Source organism: Amblyomma mixtum, chromosome 6 (genome assembly GCF_055824585.1).
Source record: "Amblyomma mixtum isolate Tamu chromosome 6, ASM5582458v1, whole genome shotgun sequence".
Taxonomy (NCBI): Eukaryota; Metazoa; Arthropoda; class Arachnida; order Ixodida; family Ixodidae; genus Amblyomma; species Amblyomma mixtum.
Genome location: NC_143017.1, coordinates 160,089,355 through 160,112,340, shown reverse-complemented (window position 1 = coordinate 160,112,340; position 22,986 = coordinate 160,089,355). Strand labels below are relative to the sequence as shown.

Below are 22,986 nucleotides of genomic sequence, written 5' to 3'. Positions count from 1 at the left end.
CAGAAAAGACGCGCGCCGCAGCGACAACAGCGTCCGCGGAAGGAGACGCTGCTGAAAAAAAACACAGATAAGTACGAAGCCGCGTTCCCACCACCACCACGCACTTCCCCACTCAGTAAGACGTTGCTCGTTTCATATACGTTGTGTCGAACATCCTAGACAGTTCCAACAATTGACAGGTTAATGACAGAACACGATGGATAGAAATGCAATAATGTAAATATGAAATAGCCTAATTAACCTTTCTAGTTAGACCGCATAAATCTATAAAACCGAGAACGAAATTGGTCCAGTTGGGGAATCGAACCAGGGTCTCCGGAGTGCGATACGAGCACGCTAGCCACTCCGTAATGCCAGCTGAATGGTTTGGAATGAACAAAGGCGCGTCTAGCTAATACGGCGTCTTCGTTCACTCCCATCTTCCCCCTTCCCCTTACGGCGAGGTGCAGGTGTCCACCCAGATATGCGAGAGAGATACATTTCCTTTCCTCAAAAAATAAATTTACCGTCCAGCAAGGCGTACAGCCGAATTGGCGATGGCGTTCTGTGGACTCCCTGGCAGCGTTGCAAGACGCTGTCGCGTTCCACTCTTACAGGCGAAGCTTAACATGTTAACCACACATCAGTAACACACGCAGACAGCCAATGGACGCGTCATTCGCTGGCAGCACTTGATTCATCATTCACAACCACATTCTTAACGTACGCTCCCTTGCCGCACATGCCAAGGACGTACACCACGATCACATTCTGCGCCATTCCTCTGTACTTTGCTTTGCTGAAACCTGGATGGATCCCGAAGAGCCTCTCGAAATCATAGATTTCCTATACTGCTGTGGTGCTCGCAGAGACCACAACAGAGCGGCGGGAGTCGCTATCTATACTTGCGCACAGGTCTCTCTGCAATACCAGTCGAAATGTTTGGCACGTCACATGAACTTGGCGAACTGTGCGCCGCAAAGTTGCCCAACGGCTTGCTGGTAGTAGCTGCCTACTTCGCCCCTACCGCACTCACGAAAGACGTCGTGCACTTCCTGCAACTCGCATTAACCGTCCATCGATCCACACCGATGTTAGTAGTGGGGGACTTTAATGTTGACATAAAGACAAACAGCAATTTCCTAACACTTATGCGGGAGAACATCCCGTTCCTCTCGCTCGTAACGCGTCCCACGGCTGTGACAACCTCGCGAGGCACTTGTATAGATCTCGTCTTTGAGAATCAAGCATTGGTGTACCAAGTCGAACATATATCAGTCTATTTCTCCGACCACAAAGCTTCATTCCTGACTGTCAAGAACTGTTAGTGGAATCTTTGTTAAAGGAATACGTGTGAAAAAAAAAACAACTCTGTGATAGCGCATACATGTGTTGCTCGATTTCTTTGCCTCAATCTATCGAAAAGGTGAAACACCTTTTTGCGGCGCTCAAATTTCGCATTAGGAAGTAACGTAATCGTCGGTAATTTTTTTTTTTCGCCATTAAATAAGAATTATGAGTGTAACCAACTAGCCCGACAGCGTGCCTTTACCACCTTGTCCTGTTCAACCATCCTGAATCAGCTATGCGGATGCATATAGTTACTGTATATATCAATACGTTACTTTTTTTCTTCTTCAAGAGGCCAGCAAGAAACTAACAGCGAGGGAAGGAACCGCACTCAGTGCGCATGCGCCATGCAGCAAGCGTGGCTGCACCACGCACGTGCGCGCATAACCAGTTCAGTCAGGTGCGGGCGACAGTAATAAAAAATTAAATAAAGAAAAACTAAGGGTTAAGGATGCAGCGCAGCAGTCTCATCAGGGTTCCCTTCGCTCCGGCCGTTTCCCTTTCCTCCACAGATTCCTCCTCGCCCGCGTTTACGTCAGAGGCGTCGCTGCGACGGCGATCTGCTTGTGTTACTACTTTCCCAACCGAGGGACGCATTGCAGCCGCTCGCAACGACGGCCTCATCCCCGCCCACTATATATACGTTTTTTTCTTGTTCGAGGGACCGGCTCAAGAGGCGGGTAGGATGCTGGGCTGCTTTGCAGGCAGCCATGTGCTGCAGTGGATGCACGAAAACGCGTTCCCCCCTTTGAGGCCGCGCTCGCTGGCTGTGCATGCGAGAGAGCCAGCTGTAATCTTCCGCCGTAAATCACACCCGCGCAGCGGATGAGCGCCGCACAGCGCTGCCCCCAGATGGAGTGGAGAGGGAGAAAGACGATCCCAACCCCCCAGAGCGGCGGCGGCCCCGTTCGGCGCGAATTCTGCACTCCATTTTGGCTCGCTATCGCGTGCGCCGTGCAAGACCTGCAGGCGCGGTGTTGTAAAAGTCGTTCTTTATTCCGACATGCCGGGAAGGGGAGCGAACGTGCCCGCCGAACGTACCCCGGCCGGCGCTTGTCCCGGCAGATGGGACGAAGAGGAGTTGATTTGGCTAATGTTTTACTCAAGGCGAACGGCGACCTTCTCGAAATAATTCTTGAAGCTGCGTAATCTTCACTCTGCAATGAACGATCACTTGCATGCCCTGAGCGCTCCATTACTCGGCAGTTAGACCACACGTTGGCGTAATGTACGAACAGCCTCCCGAATTTTCTACGGAATTGTTCTGAAAAAAGGAAGTGAGTGATTCAACGAATTGGGGGGGGGGGGGGGGGGGGGTATTTGATGGTCGTGCTTTCAACGGCTACTGCAGAGAAAGTTTACTGACTCACTCAAAATTCGAAAGGATTCCATAACAATGTTAGAGCGCATTTAATAAAGACGACGTAACGTCGTATCAACGCGCCAGCTACTGCACATGCGCCAATCATGAGACTCTTTCATCGTCCTCCATCATTACCCAAACTTTCCGCACGCAGTTTTCTCGATATTCACGTAGCAAGCGGAAAGACACGCGGACTGCTTGTACAGGCCGCAGAAATACGAAAGGCGACACACGAAAGCTAAAAGCATGCAGTCAACGATTAGTATGAAATTATCGGCGGGCAGGGCATTTTTGTAACAGGTAGCTTTCCTCTGGATGTACAATCATCCCAACACATCTTGAAGTTCGACGAAGGGGTAAACACAAATTTGGTACTCTGATGGGAATGTAGCGTGTTCCCTTGAATACTGGCCGGACCTGTAAACGTGCGACATCCGCATCGTATAAGAAATGAGGGAAACCAACGAGGCAACCGCACGACGGAGGACGCACTTAAACGAGATGAGGCGCTCTTCCGAGCTAGACACTGAACGGATTAGCAGACTCTCACACCAGCTGCGGATACAGCGAACAAAAAAAGTTACGAGGCGTCCCCTATAACTGACTGCCCAGCTCATAGGCGGCGTAACGATCTGTCAACCACCGAAAACTGGCCACTGGTCACGGCCGATTCCAGTTCGGAGTTAGTTTAGTAACCGCTAGGACTAAGAAACTTGGGGGGGGGGGGGCATCAGCCAGCGGCGTAACCTGAATTTCCAGTCGTAAACGGGATGTCTCGTGGGCACGGACCTGTCAACAACTCATCCCACCTATACTCTAAACAGGAAGGAGTAAAAAAGGAGCAAGCTGTCCTCTAGCGCACTGCCTTTTATAAAAGAGGGTGCACTAGAGGACAGCTCACTCCCGTTTTTACTCCCATATAGGTGTATTCGTGTTTATAGAGTGTACAAGCATGCGCCTTGGAATGCCAACCGCCAACGGGCTGAGGTTAATCAGTAGCCACGAACAAACGCAACGCGGTCTCCTCAGCCAGACGTATAGTGCGCACGTCTCCCTTCCTCCCACTCCCCTCCTCCGCCCTATCCGTCAGTCGCAGGCACGCTCATCCGTCCAGCACGCGGCCACGCCCCGGCTCGAGACAGACGGATCAGCGAGAGGAGTCCCGGCGCTCTAGTATTTGTCCGCACTTCGCGAACAATGGCGGTCGGGCAAACACGTCACCGCGAGAACCAGGGGGGGGGGGGGGGGCACGTATACCAGCGGCGAGGGCAGCAGCAAGGACGCAGGCGGTGGTGCGCCGGCCGGCTGAAGTTTCATCAATCTTCGCGCTTTTTTTCGGCAGGCCCGTGCCGCGCACCAGCCTCTGTCTACTGGCCCAGCCCACCACGACAAACAGGCCGCCTCCTTCCTCGCATACGCCATTCTCGAGACCTACAAAGCCGAAGCCCACAGAGCACAACAGACTCGCCAGTGAATCCCGATGCACACGTTCCCTCCGACCCGGAATGCAATGAGAATGAACTCAAGCTGCACTGTGTTATACGTGGTATCAGCCACAGTACAGCGGCGAGCGAGAGCCGGTTGAACTGCCCAAGAAAGTGACACCGTAGTCTCAATGCATATCGTCTTCGCCAGGAAACCCACAGGACTCGCAGGTTCGGTGCTTTTGCGAGGACAGTGGTTCCTTGGGAAAGCCTGATGAGCCAAAAAGGTGCGAACGAAAGCCTCCTTAATTAAGCCCTCCAGATATGTGTAGTCCCAAGAATAGAACACGCATATAGCCGCAGCGCATTGTTCATACTCAGCACCAGCTCTAGTGGCACGGCAACTTTTGACGGAAGCTGCGCGAGTCAAGAACAACGCGCGAATGTTCACGCCCGCCACTCAGCTTCCCAAATACCAACGCTGTTGAGTTAATAATGATAATAAAAAAAGACGTGGCTGCACAACGCGCGGCTTTTACTTCAAGAAATGAAAAGCGTACGATTTCAAAGCAGTGTCGTATTTCCGCGAAATTCAGGAACATGGAGATTAGATGTTTTGTTCTTGCAGGGATACTATTTCGCAATACTGGACATTATTGCTGTAATCATCCCAACTCAGTTTTATCTGAGTCCAGTCATAACCCTGCAGCTTAATCCATGCTTTCGGCTAGACACTGCAGCCAAGGCAAATGGAAAGTGTGCAGTTCCCGGCATTCTCTAAGTGGATTAAGTACTCTTTACAGAGACACTGAGGACAGCTCCATCCAATTACTGTTTTCGGCAAAAATTTATTCTCACCGAAAAGGATAGATTTCTATCCTTTTGAAGTAATAGCAGTGTAGCGCAGCCTCCGAGATCCCCGCGGAAAAAATCGGTGCCATTTTACTTGCGAAACCGGCCACTGATCGCGAGTCATGCATTTTTTTTTTTTTTCTAGGGAATAAAAAGCTCTTCTCTTTTCGACTGGAACGGGGTACCCACTCGATATAGGCCGACTTCTATTTCTCAGTATCCCTTTAAGGAACTCGTATCGACAGTGGCGGCCCTTTGCCCTTCAGGTAATCTTGAGAAACTTGAAGACGGATCGCCCTACGTTTTCAATCAGCGAGAAAGGAAGCGCACCCATCGCTAAGCGCGCGCTGATACCGGCCGCGTTTTGTACGCTACATCACAGTCGCAGTTTAAACGCAACTGAAGCAAAAGCCTACGCTTCGCCCTTATTGTACATTTTAGAAATATTTTCGTTTCTGCACTGACGACCGTCGATAGTCGCAGCTTCTTCTGGTCGACCCAGTATTTATTTAGGGCAAGCTTATACGAGCGTATACTTCATGACAATGCGGTTAAGGGACACTGTGGAGAAAATGAAGTCGGCCTGTATCCACAGACCGCGGTATTGGACCTACAAAGAGACCTCTCCCACCGAAGATGGAACCTTTATAAGTTATATAAAAGCAAAAACAAAAAATGAAATACATACAAGTGTCGCCGTCAGCGGCCGATTTCGCAAGTAAGTTGCGTGCGCGCGCATACTTAATTTTTTTAACGCGGATCCCAGAAGCTACGCTACACAGCCATCCGCTTCAAAACGGTCGCAACCATGTATCTCGGCGTAGATCGTCACGAGTTCGAATTGACGTGAAATTTTTATATTCAATTTTCTCAGTCATAAAAGCGTCTTTTTGGTGCTGGACGAACGTTAACCTACACCAGAAAATCAATTTTCAATGACAAGGACAATTCGAGGCAGTTGTCCCTGCCGCGTCCCTTGAAAGTGGCGCAGACGAACGCTGTGAAGCCAGCACGTGACTGCACGCCCTCAGCTTCCAAAGGTGTCCACACAATCAGCCACGGGTGCACACAGCACGTGACCGTCCTTTCCGCCCCGGTAACACTCAGGAAACAAATAAATAAACAGGAAACAGGCGCGTTATCTAATTGGCCCAATATTGGAGACGCATCGGCAGAGGTCGGTCCTATACCACCGGACCAGAGTGAGGCCATCTATTTGCAATACTGGGCCGATTACCTGCCCTGCTTGGGTCCCCTCCGAACAGCGCGCCGTTTCGACCTGACAGCGCACGCTCCATGGCGCAGTTACACTTCGAAAGCAACTTTAACGCTTGCTTGTTCGAGAAGAACGGAAAGAGAGAGAGAGCGGGCGTGCTTTGCATAATGGGTGACGCGCGACAGCCGGGACAAAGAGCCCTTCTTTCCCTTCCAACTCTCTATCAACAGCGTTTACGTGTGCGGTCGCTGCGCAGCCGCCGGGGACTCGCTCTTTGCTATTTGAAGGGCAAACACGGCTGCGCTCCGGCGCCCAACCCAAAGCCGCTCGGAACCGGTATACGCATGAGACCCAACAGGGCGGCGGGTATACGCTGCCCACAGTCACACTGGCAATTCGGTTCTTATTATGTTCTGCCTCGATCAAACGGCGCATCCGAGAGGACTCGCCTAGGGGCAGCTATAACTAATACTATTACTACTGTATCGCAGCGCTAGGTCGGGCCGCGAATTAAGTGGGAGCGCTAATTGCTAGGCACGCGCGAGCAGGCTTACAGCGCCGCGAACAGTCTCGACTCATTCGACAACCGGTATACAGAGCGCGTATACAGCGCACACCGTCGACATAACAAACCGAAAGTATACAGATAGAAGGCCAAAGTACGCCGGAAGCCGTAACTAACTAGCATTCCAATCACGCACCTACTCCACGCGGGGCACTCTAGAGAAATACACGCGAACGATTCGCGCGGCACATAAGCGATATGCAAACGAACACCCCGGGGCGTCACAAAAGCACGCGGGGGGAGGGAGGGGGGCCGACGAGATACAGTGTAAACGAACACCGACGGGCCTTAACGTTCTGAGACATCGTAAAAGACGGTCGTATAACGGCGTATACCGGCCCGCACTCGGCCGCCGTCATGTACGAGGCGTCCTTCGATGTTCGCGCCAAAGGCACGCTGCGCCCTTTGACCCTCATCAGCACGCGGCGCGGACAGCGTTTACAACCACGGGGGCGCCTTCTCACGAGAGCGGGCTGGCGCAAGGAGAGAGAACGTATAAAAGGAAAGAGAGGAAGGTGAAATACAAGCGATACACATGGGCGACCGACAGTTTGCTCCACTTTGGTCAGCGATGCTTTAAAGCATTCCCTCCTAGCAGAGAAAGCGTTCCTTTCTCCCAGGCTATCGCCTCAGATAAAGTTGTCTGCATCCTCCTTCATCCAGAGAACGCCAGGAGCTTTCGGCCTTCGGTCACGCACGAGCCGCTATCCAGCCCTCGTGTATATGCAAGCAAAGGGAGGGCCGCCGTCAAACTTGACTAGAACAGTGATGGGAATGGCCAAAACCATTTTGTAGCAGGCCTTGTAGCAGGAAAATATTCGCTTTGTAGCAAGCGTCACTTGTTTTGTAGCAAGAGCCGGCATTTCCGAAAAAAAAAGCTTAGAAGACAAATTTATAGTTTATTTGTAACAGCATACATCAATGCAATGCAATACAGAAACACACAAAGTGTATATTGACTAGCACTGGTAATCATTACCATGGTAATTGTACCGCAAGACAAAGAAACATTGTCTTCACCAGCAACAAAGAACTGAGACCGAAGTACTCAAAATATTAAAATAAATTATGAGTGTAAACAGGAGCAGCCACTGAACTAAACCTGCTTTCGAGAAAAAAAGGAACTGACCATCTTGGATTGCAGTAAGCATGTATGACAACCCTTCGCACAAGAATCAAGAGAAATGAAAGGGAATTAGGCATGTGCTTTAAAAATACTGATATCAGATGGACAGGCCTATGTTCCTTTCTTTGAGCCCTTATTAAAGGCAGCCAGATGAGAGACACTATCATTCATTTTTTCCCTAGCTTGGCTCAATATTGCCTGGCCACTCGCAATGTCACTGAAGTTCTTCAGCTTCATGCCCCGCTCAATCAGCAATTCAGCATTTCTGAACATGTGCTGCGCTTCATCTACCTTCTGTTTCGCTTGTGCTTTAGACAAGCTGGCACTTGCTAGCACTGGATCCGCACCTGCACGTGGCCTTTTCGACTTCTCTTGTTCGCAGGCAATGCGCTCTGCATACCGTTTCGATGCGCCTCGAACGGCCCTAATGACATTTGGACAAATTGAAAGCTGGCATGGGTCACTGTTGTACCTTCTGGCAAATGACATAATCTGGCGAATACCATTCACGCTTGCCAGACAAAGGTTCGACCTCTCATTCAAAACCCTTGTATTCTGGCTGAAGCCTCGCTCAACATCAGCGTTCCCATGCGGAAGCGAAAGAAGGGCCTTGACAAGCTTAGTCAAAAGCGGATATTTTCTCTCACCTTGAGCGCCCTTGATGATAAATATATTATGCCAGTATTTGTCAAGTGGCCCATCAGTGCCCACATTCAGCGCTTCAGAGCTTAAGAGTGTCACCTCATCAAGGAGAGATGAAACTTGGCTAGGTTGTATCACTTGAGGCGCACATTTTGCAAGATATCTGAACGATTCTGCTGAAGACTCCTGGGAGTGGGTGTTTGGGTGCAAGCACCTGAGGTGCTGAAGTGTCAAATTCTGAAGAGGAAGCCTTGTCAGAAGGTACTTTGAGCACGCTATGTAAAATGACCTAGCTCCTAGTCGAAATTCAGCTTTCTCTGAAGCAGACCAAGATTTCATAGCTTCCTCAGTATCTGCCCCAACTACTATGCTTTCCTTCCAATTCTGCGAACTTTCGACATCAATGGAAGCGAGCTCATGTCCCTGTTTCAACATGAACACCTGAGGCCTCAGAAATCTGCCCAAAATTTTCTTCAACATCATCACCATTTCATCATAAAGAACATGCAGCAAAGGTTCACTCTTTTGAAACAGCGTCAGAAATCCCACAACTAGGTCACCTGCATTCTTCACAAACAGAGCCTTTGCGTAGAAACTTTTGTCATTCAGGTTTCTGTTTAGTCTCGCCCTCATGCTACCTGCAGCACGCACTGGTTTCTGGGAGTCTAGGATGCTCTTTAGGGCAGAAAACTGCTCGACTAGTCTTTCCACGGCTGGTACAAGAGACAACCAGCGACAGTTGACATGACGCAAAAACACAGTTTCAGGCAATCCAAGAGCCTCTTGTTTTTCTTGGAGCTGGGCACTTTGCACCGAAGATGTCTTGAAAAAGTAATACACGTCACTGACTACAGTTTCAACTTCACTACCAAATGAATCAAGAGCACATGAAAACGCGTTGTGCACCTTGTGCAGCGAGCACTCTCCGATTTCCATTAAGGGGCCGTTTTCCTGGGTCAATTTTTTCTTTAAACACTTCATTACATTTGGACCATCACTGAAAAATGAAAAAAACCCTGCTCGAGGAATATTTTCAGTGGCTTCATTTACACATTTCAAAAGGATATCAGCCGTTGCCCTCCCCAAACGAAACGACTGCAGGTGCTCGACCACTACTCCTTTTTCAGCACCAGAAAAGTAGCGCACGAGAACATCAAACTGCTGGCACCGCTGTTCTGGCAGTGGTGTTTCATCTACACTGATACTGTAAAACACACCAGGACGATTCAGTTCCTCATGCACAAGTCCCTTGAAATAAGGCCCAAGCCCATCTGACACAACGTAAGACACTTTTTTCCTACTACAGGAGAAGTCTTTAGCCACCTTTGAGTCGGGAAACATCAAGCGATGAAGGGGTGTAGCCGTATCCGCCCATGAGTATGGGAGACCTTTTATCGTCAATGCCAAAACAAAAAGTGCTTCGCTAGCTGTGACACGGTCTGCATGGGTCATCGTGCCTGTCGATGAAAAATCCAACGATGCTTGAACAGCAGCTGGCCTCTTCAGCCTCCCGTCAGGGCCCCGAAGCTTGCTGGTCAGCTCCAAGTGCTTTTTACTCTGTGAATGCCGTTTCACTGCTGTGACACCATGCTGTGAGCAGTTGATTGTCTGGTTACAAATAATGCAATAAGCATTTTCTTCCCTTTTTCCTGGTCTGCACCACACCTCGAAGCAATCTCCATTGCAGTCGACATCTTTCAATATGCCAGAGTTAAATTTGCTGTTGCGTCCTGCAAACGATAAATAATAATGTTAGTTTGATGAAATAAAAAGCTGTTATGCAAGCAATATGATCCTGTAAATTAGAGAATAATTGTAGAGTGCTTAAACATATTCTAAAAAAAAAAATAAAGACCCAGGAAACACTACGGTTCTTTTCCCACAACAGTCATGGTTAACAATTATACACTTCATTCAAACGTGGCAGTACAAGTTATAGAAACACGTTCCTCGATACAGAACTGAATATTAAAAATTAACTTTAACAAAATTTCAATGGAGGCAAAATTCCAGAGGGCCGTGCGATGTCAGTGCACGTTAAAGATACCTAGGTGGTCGAAATTTCCAGAGCCCTTCACTGCAGCGTCCTTAGGTTGTAGCTGTTGCACTAATAGCTGCAAAAGTAGCTTTTTCAGGGCTTTCAGAGCACCTGAGCTGCACATACCGGCAATCTTTCCTGCACTAATTTGATGAATAAACGTTAATTTGGATAAACGTTAATTTGAACACGTAAAAACAAAAGAGCAGTTTGTTATAAATCCAGAATAAGCAAAGTGCCAAAAATTTGCAGCTCACTAATTGCAAAGTATTGAAGGCTTCTGTCTAGATGTTTGGCAGAGCAAGCTCCATTCTAAAAACCGGACACGTGTAATTATAAAAGCAGTACCACTTTCGCCGACAAAGAGCGCACCTGCTTTGAGCGCGCGATCGCGCTATCATGCAGTCCTCGACCGCCGAGGAAGGGTGGAGGCTTTCTCCCACGTATCCCTTACCCGCCCGTTAATTGCTGCCCTGAAAAACGACCTTGTTTCCCCTTACTTTTTGAAAGCTTCCGCCGTAAATTCGCGAAGCCTGCCAAGCTTCGACAACAGACAGGGCCGTCAGCGCAGCGCCAAAATCGTACGAACGTAGCGGGCGCGCCAGAAGACGCTTGTTGCTTCATCGTATAGCCGGAAGGCTGCAAAATACCGCGTTCCGTGGAACTTTCTTTCATTTTCGCCTCGGAAGTTTTTTTAATTACGGCAGCAACACGAGCACGAAGGCCAGAAGGCCCACCAACTCCGTGAGAAATGTACGGCGTCATATACGTCCGCGGTATACACTTTATTTCAGAAGCCGCTACATAAAACTCCTTAGCATGAGTTCAGTGCTCATATCCATATAACACTTTCAGCTCAAGCTGCAAAGGCACCGCTTTAAGGACGTCTTTCAATCAGCCAAGTGATGTCAGGAAAACGCATTCCGTAGGCTCCGCAGCCGGACAATCCGAAACTACCAAGCGACCTCGCATGCCGAGTGAATAAAGGAGCGCGTGAATGGCCCGGTCGCCGGCGAGTTTTATGCATTTCGTGCCGCAAGATTGTTATGGGCAGCCCGGACGTCACTGTAGCTTTATTTCAACCACGGAATTCGTAGAACTGCGGATGGCAATATGAAATTACTGAGCGACGTTACACGGCTGCCCAGCACGCCACGTGCTCCAGGGCTTTCGAAGCTGATACTAGCGTAAGACGAACGCCACAAAACTACAAGTACTCTTTCATAAAAAGTAAACAAACCGGGAATTAACAGCACCCTCTCTTGCAGGCTCAAACTACCGCGGTTCTGCAACGTGCATCCACCGCCATTCGCTCAATTTGCTACTGTTAAGTCATGTTCAGTTTCTAAATTTGAACCCCGCCACACTGACTCATCAGCTCTTATGTCCAGAAAGACTCATTTGAATAAACTAAAAGGCGCAAAAAACGAGAAAAAGCTTACCTTTCAGTTTCGAGAGCGCCATCGTGACGCCGCCACGACGCCGCTGAAACCGCTGAAACCACGCAGTCGAGGCGAACGAGCGGCGGGAAAGTGCAAGAGCGCGCACCGACGCGCCACGGCCCACTCCACCAACTACTCGCCTCCGGTGCCGGCCCACCGGAAACGCTCGGAGCTCGGACGCGGTGGAAAGCGTGACGCGTTCACGACACCCTCACTCAGTCACACTCTCCCATCAGAGACGAAGTAGACGGAGCACCATGCGGAGCACTCTAGACGAAGACTGAGAACTGGATCGTATTGGATTTTACCGGCTACTCTCAGACTTCAATGGCGGACAACAGTCGCAAGCATAGTTCCCTCACAGGGCAGTACCTGACGTTGGCGACGGCTCGTTTTGGCGCAGCTTTGGCGCAATTTTGCAAAAAGGCCCCTTTTTGGAGCAGCATGTAGCAGCTTTATCGAAATGGCGCAGATTGGCGCAATTGGCGCAGCATTCCCATCACTGCTAGAACACGCATGCCGGAGTCATAGCTCTCCTATTGAGAATGCATATTTAAACTTCTTTGCAATTTTAATGCAATTTTAATGCAATGCAATTTTAAACTTCTCAGAGAATTTCTTCTCCTTCTAGATATGTCGACGCACACAGCATTGCAAAAATTCAAAACCAAAATTTGCGCTTTGCAAAAAAAAAAAATCCAGAAATGTATTGGCCTGTAGCACGCCAATAGGAAAGCAGTGAACGTTGAACCAGCCTTCTGCCACATTTTTTTACCTCGATCTGCAGCCTTTTCACAGGATTCAGATGAAAAATATATATTAGAAAACAATTTTCCGGAAACAGCTATACAGTCATGTAAATACATCAAGAAATAAAAAAAAATGCTGAAAGCCGCGCTTAGTATAATAGCATATGTGACGGTCAGCCCACCTTCTTCTGCCGTTTTTTTTTTTTAATTTATTTCAAACAGACCACTACTAAAACTACTTGCTTGATGGCGACTAATCAGGCTACCTATACAGGGTGTTTCACGTAACTTGAGCCAAGGATTTTAAAAAAGCGATAAACCGCAGCCTGCTGAAATCAACGATACATTGTTCGCCATCATGTGGCGCTCCTCAGAATATTTTTATTGGGTTTAATTAGTTCATTAACTAAGCTTAATTATGCAAATTTTCAAATATTCATTTTAGTGCCAAGATCGTTACGTTAGGTTGTAGATCAGGTTTATAAACAACCGATCCAGTTTATTGTAGCATCGTATCTCCTACGGGGTCCTTTTTTTTCGCCATCTAAAGAAAGCCCGCGAAATATGAAAAAAAATACCACGTGACTACGCTCGTGCGCTACTAGAGTTACTGTATATGCTACCTTTGGTAACATATACAGTAACTCTATGAGCTACCAAATTGCAGCGCTCTCAACGGCGTTTCGAGCAAACGGAGCTTGCCCGCTGACCGTGGCGAAGTTTCAAGGCCGCCGCTCTTAGCAGCGGCCGCCGCACGTTGGCGGAAGCTAAATGCAAGAATGTCGGCGTACTTTGCGATGCCAGTGCGCGTTAAAGAATCCCGGGTGATTTAAATTATTTTTGAGCCTTCCCCTGCAGTGTCTTTCAAAGCCCTATGTGCACTTTATGACTATACACACCACGCCAACAATCCGTCTGCCCCATAACAAAGAAGTGATGCGAAGTCTGAAACGAGTTAAAGCCGGCTGCATACATATATGGAATATATCTGTGCATATATGCCATGTGTGGGTGAAGTTACGCTCGAGTGGCACGCGTTCTTCAGCACGAAACCTCACTCACTGTACATAACCGCTCGGCAACGCACTCGCTTCACGGCGGATATGACCGTGCGGGACTGGGAAATTCCTCACCAATCCAAACCCGCTTAACATATGCGATGCAAAGAGAGAGAGAAAGAAGCCGTTGGGACGTTTCGATCCAGCTGGCATGCATGGGAAATGTCGCATCGGGGAGGCAGTCGCGCACGTGCAAAATTTCTCCTTGCGAAACGCGCTGCGGATGTTTTCGTCTCAGCGGAGGCGACAGGTCATCGTCCCTCTCGGAGAGGCGCGATCACGGCGACCGACCAAACCGAGAGGGACTGACTACACGCAGCGCAAGGCGCGGGAGAGAATTCGAGCTGACGCACAGCTGCGCTTCTGTAGCCGCGTTCACATGAATGCGATAGCCGGGCTTACATGAATGCGATAGTAGCGTTTACATGAATGCGATAGCCGCACTTACATGAATGCGATAGCCGCGTTTACACGAATGCGATAGCCACGTTTACACGAATGCGACAAAAGTCGACTCCAGACCACTTTTTGAGGGAAAGAGGGGGTTTTGAGAAGGGAAGCCGTGACTCGCCCTCTACTCTCTTCATCGACGTTTTTGCACTTTCCCTCGAAAAGTGGACAGGAGTCGCGACTTCTGTCGCATTCATGTAAACGCGGTTTGGTGTCATTTCACCGCCGCTTCGCGCATGGCTGCAGGGCTCGACCATGGCCGCATGATTACAGTACACCAGCAACAGAACACTGCCGTTCTTCTCCGACACAGGCTCACCCAACTGTTACTTTTCGCACACGCTGCTCGCCAAATTCCAAATCATCACCCGTCGAGTCGAGTACTTCGGCAATGTGAACGCCGAGCGCCGACAAAAGCGCATGTATACTCGCAGCCAAAAGTTTATGGATCGCAATATTCGCGGAAAAGAAAACGTTTAGTCACCGCTTCTGCACACACGCGACCCGGAATGGATTAATAGCTTACAAGTACAGCCGAATTGTGAACGTGTGAATTCCACACTCCACCATTACCTCGCAAAGAAATTAAATTTATTTGCCAGAGACGCGTTCCACAGCGGCGGCTGTAGTATACCTTCTACAGAACGTTGGTCACAACAGCGCACAAACTTCGCCAAAAATCGCTGCTCAATTTGGCAGGCACGCACTGGCCAAATAGTGGCAGTAACATCGTGGCCGCAGCTGTCGGTTTATTATTATTATTATTATTATTATTATTATTATTATTATTATTATTATTATTATTATTATTATTATTATTATTATTAAGGAGGTGCTGGTGTTGACGACGGCGCCGTCCGAAACTGTTCACGAGGAGCCGACCATCCGACATCGTCACAGGCCACCACGTCAACTGCCATGGCACGGCTGGATTGGGACTCGCATCTAGTTGCGGAAACGAAATGTCCCGCAGACGCGGCGTTGCCGACAGTCGCGAGACTGGGACTGGATCGAAGAGCCTGCCAAATAAGTGCGGAGGCGGCGGCTCAATGTCTTATCTGCCGGCATCCGGTCTCCGGAAACATCGGGCCGAGCAGGTTCATCCGCCGGACTTGTTTTCAGACCATGGCGCGCAAGGCGATGTCGACATGTTGCGGCGGCGCGTCCGATAGCTCAGATAAGGTTCGTCGCATGCAGCCGCGACAGCCGCTGCCGCGTCCGAGACTGCGCTGCGCGGTGCACGAGGCCCTCTCGCCGTGACGTGTACTACGCTGCCCCGTCGAGGTTTATAAATTATAACCTCTAGTATCATCGCGTAAGCCAGCACATGCGAACGGACTCAGAAATGATTGGTTTGGTGGTTATAGTTCGGCTAGTTAGACTATACATCGGCACGCGAGAGCTGCATATATATAGCCTCTGAGTTGTGCCGTCGTAGAATGCGCCCAGGTTAAAGGGGTACAAACACCAAATTTCGAACGCAAACAAACGATACGACCTCTTTCGTGGGCGTTTAACGAGATGCCTTCAAGCAAGTTTCAGTCGCTGGCGTTCAGTGGAATGTAATTTGCTTCTCAGTGCTGTCCGAGGAGCCGCTTGGCTTTTCCATCCGCATCGAGTGACGTCAAGATGCATTTGCCTCGATTACTGTGACGTCAACAAACCCAAAGGCTGTTCACAGGAACAACGAGTGCTTGCCGGCGAAGCCGACGTCATCAGGAATGTCGTAGCCCAGGTTTGCCGGTCGACCGCAACGTCACCATACCCAACAATTCTGAACAAAAGCATTTTTGAGCGGGAAACAGTTTATGAAAGCATTTTTTTTTTCATATGAGAGATTTCACTATATAAATCGATGTATCCGCACATCAGCCGACCGCAGTCTTGCATTTTTTTTTCGATTAACGTTTTTGCTATCGTCAAAAGCCTTGCCCATTGGTTTCCCATGGCAGTTGTAACTCTTCGATCTTCCTTTAAAACTGTTTCCGTGGATCGCGGAAACAGTTTTAAAGAAAGATTTTGCGGCATATCGGAAGAATGGACCATTCATTACCTTCAACATTTCCAAAACAACATCTTAGAATTTTTCAATTTTCAAAATTTTTGTACCAGAATGTTGGACACGTCAGCGCTGGCGCCGATCGAAACTGAGAAACTGGAGTTTTAAGCTCATTTTCATGTCACCGCTGGCGCCGATTTTTCGTGGGAAAAAAGGAGGGTTGGGGAACCAAAAAAATTTGTGTCTGTACATCTTTATTGTTGATAAACTCGCTGTGTTTTCTTCTACTCATCATAAGGTTGAAGCCACCGTTGTGGCTCAATGGTTGTTGTGTTCGACTGCTAAACCCGAAAGGCGCGGGTTCGATCCCTACCGCGGCGGTCGCATTTCGATGGAGGCGAAATTCTAGAGGCCCGTGTACTGTGCGATGTCAGTGCACGTTAAAGAGCCCCAGGAGGTCGAGATTATCCGGAGCCCTCCACTATGGCCTCATTCATACTTCAGTCGCTTTAGTACGTTAAACCCCATCAACCAAACCAAACTATCGCCATAAGGTTGCTCCTTATTAGAGCTAAGACTCAGAGATAGTTCTCTCATAAAACAAACGGACCCTAACAACCGGAATGAAAATGCGCTTTTAGAGCTAAAAACACGAAACAAAAACGTTACACATAAAAAAAAAGAGGGAGAAAGAGGGGGGACGAAAGACCGCTTAGTGGCGCCTCTCCTTTGTTTGTGTCACGCCTTCTGTTTACTTTCTTGTAGCACTCTCTAAAAGAAGAAGCGCATTAAAAACAGACCCACTCAGCTATTCATGCCATTACAATGGAGAGGACGCTCAACGGCTGCTCGATCTGAGTTCCTGAGCAACGTCAGCTCATGCACCAGCCACACTGGCAATTTGAATGCCCATTGAGTCAATGGCCATCGAACTCAATGGGGGATCGGCCGCGGTGGCGGACGGCGATTTTCAATGACCACTGACTCAGATCGACTGAATGGGAGTTCGCGAATGACCCGAGGAACCTCGAGTACCTCAATAGCCACTCAGCGCGGTGTCACACTCACTATAATACGTTGAACAACACGAAATGCAAGAAGTCCAAGCAGAAAAAATGAAATGTTTGTGACTTATACTTTTTGCTCTCCAGTTAAAAGGACAGCTCCGCAGATTGCACGGTGAAAGCACACAGGAGCCGGGTCTGTGCGTTAGGTCCGTGTTAGCCTTTCATTTCAGAGCGCTTTGCAGCACAGTATAGTGCCCCACCAGCGCTGCAAAAATGGTAGGTAAGAAGCAAGGGCGGATTTATAGGTGACCCTTGGAGGAGGCGGTTGCGGGGGGTGGGGGAGGGGATACCTTTTGAACCACATATTTCTCGGACTTCTCTATATATAAAAAAAAAATTAAATTCAGCATGGTTTTTTCCAATGTAAAATCTGATTTGAGAGGTGGGTGGGGGGAGGCGACCCCCCTTCCTCTTCCCAACCCTCCCGTAAATCCGCCCTGCCGAGAATATTTCTGATTTGTAGCAACTGTCATTGCTTGGGGGGGGGACACGGCTGCTGGGAAACACGTCTTTTCTTTCCGTCTTTCCCTCCATAACTCTCAACTCCCTTCTGTCTGCACGCGACAGTAGTGATAGCGGCCCAATTGGTGCCTGTAGGCACGCCCCTGCACTTTTGCTCCTCTTTCCTGATTCGGTCACAGCGGCAGGAGCAGCCGGCAAAAAAGTAATCCTTCTGAAGCGAAGTGCGCGGAGTTGCCCGTCGTCCGTCCACCATCGTAACATCGGGACTGCGCCGAACTATGAATTATTCGGATGTTTTTGTTTTTTTCGAACAACTTTCACTAAAATTAATAGTAACTTATATTATCTTTCGATTAGTTGCGACTGCATTCCTAAATATAGACTACCTAGTTTGGTTTGAACCTTCGTAAAGGGCAGGTTCTAACTGCTCACTTATGTCGTAATTTTGACATAGTATAGTTGTCTACTTAATACATGTACCGAGTTTGCTGCGCCCAGCGCCATCTGCGGATCGATTTCACATTTCACAGTGACCACTGAAACTCGCCCTGTCACAGTGGCGGAGTGAACGAACCTCGAAAAAAGTCCCTCCCATTGAATACAGCTGGCGCGACACTCCTCCGAATTGACCCGAGCTTCCTCCCATTGGCTGCAGCTTGCCCGACGCTCCTCCGAACTAACCCGAGCCTACCCGAGTTACTCCCAGGCTTCACACAAGATTTTTGGTTGGAACCGTGTTAAATAGTGCATTCGCAGTAAAATTCGGCGGCGACTGCATGACTCAGTGGAGTATCCAGATTGCCCATGTACACAAGCATTCCACCGCGCGAGGGCTGGGTCTCCATATCATCATCACCCATCGCCTCCAACGCACGCAAAAACAACTCAAAGCAAAAGTGGCGACGTAGACGATAAGTGCGGCAATTAAGGGTGATGCGAAAGTTTCCACACGCGTTGCCACTTGCGGAGATTCCGCGCCGTCTCTTGGACTTGCTCCCAGTGCACATATACGGCGACACACGGGTATTTCTGGTAATTACAGCCCGCTATCTGCTGCTATTCCAGAGCACGCGATGGCCCGTCACACGCTGTCCCCTCTCGCGTCACGCCCGTGGCAGCCACGGCGGCGAACCGCCGGAACTGAACACGATTTCAAACCGACAGCATTAGATGGCTCATCGACACAAAAACCCGGCACGGCACAAAAAGTGGCGTCGTTACGAAACTCGCGATTGGCCGAAGCTGTCTGACGTCATCGAAACCACGAAAATATAAAATGCTGACTAGTAATAGTCAGTACTACAATTGCACAAACTACAAAGGAATGGAATAATATTAGAATAGAATTGGAACGTGATTAGAGTGAAATTGGAAGAGAATAGCAATGCTTTCGCGTCACTCGCAAGTAAGTTCCTTAAGCGCCCCGGTAAAATGCCTGTCTTCTCCCTATCCTTTTACTCACGCTAGCCGCAGCTCTTGTGCTTCAGGTTTCGATGGCAGAAGCTAGCAATATCTTTTCCTTCCACTGTTATTTTATTAACAGAGAGCCACTAATAATAACTTGGAGTACTTCTCCTAGCACCGCTTTTCCATTCACGACAGCGAATAGGAATGACGCGAAAGATCGCATGGACGCAACACGAAACGCAGGACAGACGCCACAGGCACGGGGCAAAGCTGTGTGTATACTCCACGACCGCTTTGTGCGCGGTCTCATATCGTTGGCCGTGAACGAGCAAAACAAGCTCGAAACCAAGATTGCTCCCCCACGCCGCACACACGTGGACAGAAGACGCAAAACGCACAGCGTCCAAGCGAAGGTATCTTCTCCACTCCTCCCTTCCCTCTTCCTGCTCCTCTCCGGCATACGCCTCGCCAGCCTCGCTCGCAAGCCGTGCGTGCCCAATCTGAATCAGCTACTGAGCCTCCCATTTAATCTGATGGGGTCAATGCAAAGTCGAGTGGGTCAGCACGGCTCATCTCCTTTGCTATAGCCTCTGCTTCGCGCGCACGCCACCACTCGGTCACGTGATTCGGGCCTCGATGCTTTCTCCTGGCAGCGCCACACTCGGCCACGGTGCTGGGTTTAACAAGCATCGCACTCTGCCTCTGTTGGGTCCGGTGCCGTCGCGATCGAAGAAGCCGATGTGCGTGCGTGCGTGCGCGCGCGCGTGTGTGTGTGTGTGTGTGTGTGTGTGTGTGTGTGTGTGTGTGTGTGTGTGTGTGTGTGTGTGTGTGTGTGTGTGTGTGTGTGTGTGTGTGTGTGTGTGTGTGTGTGTGTGTGTGTGTGTGTGTGTGTGTGTGTGTGTGTGTGTGTGTGTGTGTGTGTGTGTGTGTGTGTGTGTGTGTGTGTGTGTGTGTGTGTGTGTGTGTGTGTGTGTGTGTGTGTGTGACGACAAAAATAGCTTTGCTTGATCTCATCCCATGGTGGCACCAATGTATGGAGATTCCTCAGCCCGGGTTCCGTAACGTCAATGACGTCACGACTTGGTCCTGAATGTATTCTTCATTACCACCGTCCACGCCTAGCCAGAAGGCACGACCATTGCGTTCTGTTCGTACTTACAAGCGCGCTCCGAGTCCATTCCTGCTCGCGCCGCTGCAGCTCGACGGTCAAGCGCGAACGGCGGGCCGCGTTCCAGACGCTTGCACGGTTCGCAGCGGGCGGCGCCGTTATATTCGCCTCCTTTCCCGCGCCTCCCGTCGGGTGCGCGCGAGTGTGCGGCGATCCGACGAAGCCCTAGCCGGGCTTTTCCAGGAGCGACGATGGGAATCCACGCGGCGAAGGCACGGGGGATGCCGGTCACATAAAGGGAGCGCGCCACTATTCCACCAGCCACGAAGACGACCGCGAAGAAGGCGACGCGGCAATAAAGGCGCGGCGGCAGTGGCGTCACTCAATGGGGCCCCGGCACAAAGGTGGCGAGGGGGAGAAGGAGGAGGAGGGACGCAACGGGACCACCACGCGACCATTACAGGCTGCGCTGAGAAGAATGAAACACAAGCGCACGTACGCAGTGGGCGCGAAGGAAGAAGGGGACGCTGGGCGAAGGACGAGGGTGTGATGGAATAGGAGGAGGAGAGCAAGAAAACAAAAATGGGAAAGAGGGAGAGGGTGTAGATCGTCTCCGCCGACCGACCACCACGAACTCGGCAATGACGGCGTTGCGTTGCCGACTTCTTTCTTCTCCCTGCTTTTGTTGCGACCCAGACACCTCGCCTCGATCTTGCTACTCTGCGTGTCTTTCTTTTTCTTCGTGCTCTTTCCTTACTCTTTCTTTTTTTCTTCTCTGGCCTCCAGCTGCATTCTTCCGGCGAAACTGGCCTTTCCATTCTTCTCCAACCTCTGGTTCGTCACCTTCGCTGCCGTCGTTGGCCTGTTTACGTTTTTCCTCCTTTTTGTTCTTTTATTTGCTTCTTTCTTTCTTTTCGTTGGGAATGTCTTTCTAACTTTCGTGCATTAACTTTCTTCTTTACCTGCGGTGCTCTCCTTTTTTTGCTTCTTTTCCCTCCCGACTGAAGGTTTCCTTTCCAAGCCACCACACAGAAGACAGCATGTTCAGCGAAAAACACGAGACTCAGGGAACGGTGCCGGCGATGCAAGATTACGCGAGCTTTGGAATAAGCCTGTTCCTTTAAATCGTAGCGAGGGGGGTCATAGAAGAAAATATGTCAAGAGCTATCCCGATGTGCACTGCTGCAAATAAAGGACCAAGAAGTAAGGAAGGGAACCAGGGCCGCGCATAGGGGCAAGTCAACTAGAAAGCAAAAAAAAAAATTACACGGGACTACGGCTTAGATCCTTAAAACTTGCACGAGAAGTACAGCCTTTGTCAAAAGTTTAGAGCCCAGGGGATTTGCTTCTAAGCACTGTTGTGGCGCTCCTGTAGCACTAATGGAAGTCCTACGCATCGGAGGGAGCAGGACCCAAAAACCTTCTTACCTTCAGAAGATTTGAGACCCTGAGGACGCATTGTGAGCAAAGCAATATGGCCCAGAAGCAAACCCCCTGGGCCCTAAACTTTTGACAAAGGCTGTACCTCTTTAACATTTGGTAGGTATGGGGCACGCCTCTGCGCGGTAGAGCGCAATCAGCCATAAGATAACCAGGAGAACAAAGGAAGGAAGGCTGTACTGCGTTGGGGGACTACCGAATTTCTACGTGGCACTATTTCTATATAGAGCTCAAGGTCGAATGATTGAATTACAGCCTGTAATACAGTGCGGGCGGGCCGTTCCCTTACAGCCTGTAGCGTCCGTTGCAGTGCTAGCAATTTATGAGACAGAGCGCCGGTCCCACTCATGAATTCCTCACTTATACTCTGATATATGAAGGAAGCTAACAGTCCCCGAAACAAAGGAGAACAGAGGGATGTTATTTTTTTCGGAGGTCGTGGGTTCGGATCCCGCTGGCAGCATGTGGTCGTTTTTTCTTCTGCTTTCTAAGCAATGATATTTATTTACACTAGTAATATCCCATTGAAGAACATCACAATTTTAAAAAAAAGAAACATTCCCCTGTGCCCCTTAGTTTCGGTAAGTGTTGGCTTCCTCCATGTGTACGTCATAACGAGTCCGTCATTTCCCATACAACCTTCAGGTATGAGCAACCTACCGGCCCCCACCATGCAGTGCGGCCTGAAATTCGATGGTGACGCCAGTACTAATCATACCGAAAAAAAAGAAAAGAATGCACGTAGCCGAGGTGTCCCGCCGGCCTGGAACAGTGCGTCGGCTCGGACAAAGGCGCGGATAAAGGTAGCAGGATGAGAATACGAAAAGAGGACCTGCGATAAAACTGAACGACAAAGCTGCACGCGCTTCACATCTGTGCATTTCGTGTCCGTATCAGCAGCGAAAAGAGAGGCCTCGCTTTACGGAAACTTGTACGTAGAGTGCATGCGTTCTAAGAGGAACCTTAAGCAAACTCGACGGACCAGGGACAGAGTTGAAATTATCATATCCGCTCGGTAACAAGCATCAGTGAGATGCCCCCCGCCTGCCACTGGAACGATAAGAAGCGCCGGTTCTCCACGGAGGAGGATCCCATCCATATTAAACGAGATGCGTTGCTCAAGCACCTTGAAGAATGACATTCACGAAGATCGGCACTGACTACATGATAAAACAGCTCTTGACTCCACCCGCGTTTACAAGAGGCTCGAAACACAGGGGTACGGAGGACTCACAAAGAGACCCATGTA

General features: G+C 49.5%; 1 protein-coding gene and 1 long non-coding RNA gene across 2 annotated transcripts in view; both read right to left on the bottom strand.

Annotated features, from left to right (window-relative positions):
* wit (kinase protein wishful thinking) overlaps positions 1–22,986 on the bottom strand; it is a 130,671-nt gene that overhangs the window by 85,456 nt on the left and 22,229 nt on the right. The gene's annotated exons all lie outside the window — the stretch shown is intronic.
* LOC149340981 (uncharacterized) lies at positions 7,635–12,523 on the bottom strand. Its single transcript, XR_016283683.1, has 2 exons — positions 11,998–12,523; positions 7,635–10,247 (listed from the first exon to the last, which is right to left on the bottom strand). It is a non-coding gene; the product is annotated as an uncharacterized LOC149340981 (long non-coding RNA).